Source organism: Nilaparvata lugens, chromosome 3, assembly GCF_014356525.2.
Source record: "Nilaparvata lugens isolate BPH chromosome 3, ASM1435652v1, whole genome shotgun sequence".
NCBI lineage: Eukaryota > Metazoa > Arthropoda > Insecta > Hemiptera > Delphacidae > Nilaparvata > Nilaparvata lugens.
Window position 1 is genome coordinate 62,888,204 of NC_052506.1, and position 1,365 is coordinate 62,889,568.

Here is a 1,365-nt window from a genome sequence, read left to right on the forward strand (position 1 = left end):
CCCTCGTAATAATGAGTCCTTTTGATCTCAGTCTCAACTGAACATCTCAACAATTTGAGATGTTCTCAGTTCCAATAATAATTTGAAATTCTGCAGTACTTGCTGTTAAAAGTTGAGAACATTAGCTAAGAATAAGAATACTGAGAAACAATAATTTATGTTTGAAATTACTGTAGGAAAAATATTATTATTATTCGAATATTATTATTATTATTAAAATATCATTAGAATTTTAGACAAAGAATACCTCATTATAACAAGATGATCATTTTTCTACTAATTGTCATAGCAATTTTGTAGTGGCGGGACGGTACTCCGTGGAGATTACCGGGGGGTTCGGGGGGCCTTCCTCGAAAAAATTTAGGAGTATTACCTTCTCTTAAAAAGTTGAAAACTTCTTAAGTATTTGAAAAGTGGAATCTGGTATTAACAAAAATTATCATTTTTAATAACCTATTTTAAGGGCTACTATGGTAGTATATATCAGTTACATGAATTCGATTATTTTTCGTTCTTTTTTTACTACATTATCATGTCTGCACGGAAAAATGTTTATTCATTCAAAGTCAAATTTTCTATAATAATCTTTCAAAATTTATTTTTCTATCAAACGGCGTTCCGGCACCATAACAGCCCTGCTACTAAGTACAACGAACAAGATAAATAATATTGTTAACCAACCTGCTTCAAAAGGGCTGCTGGGAGATCCACATCAAAAGAGGCCATCCAAACAGGATCACAGCTATTCTCCACCACGTTCGAGAAGAGTCCTTCATCTGATGAGAGGCACGACGTTTGCAGTTTCACAAATGTGTTGGGATTCTCGGCAAAGCCCGAATGAGAAAACGGATTAGTAACTTTTGGCAAGTGATAACCACGTTCCACTTCAACTTTGGCTTTGAACAGTTTCTGCTTCTTGTGAGTCTTGATAGATTTGTATTTTGTAAAAGCGGAACTTGTACTTTTGGAAAATACTTCGGAGCTGGCAGAACATTCATCAATCTGTAATCTGTTTCTGCTGATAGACAAACTATCAACTGAGCATTGAGGACTTGCAATCGGTAGGGCGGCGTTACTTCCACTCTCCTTGATCCCACTCGATTCAGAATGATTGGAATTCCTTGTAGCTGATGGAGCACATTCTGTATTATAAACATAACAGTCATTGTGACTATCTATTGAGTAGGTTTTTGCAGAAGAAATATCTTCTCTTTCTTTGTTCCCTTCCATTCCGGTAGACAACAAATCAGATCTGAGATTCTCTGTATTACTATTACTCTCATGTAAATTAGATTCTATCAAGTCTAATTGACTTCTTATTTCTTTGGCAACATTGTCAACATAAGCTTTCAATTCACACAACAA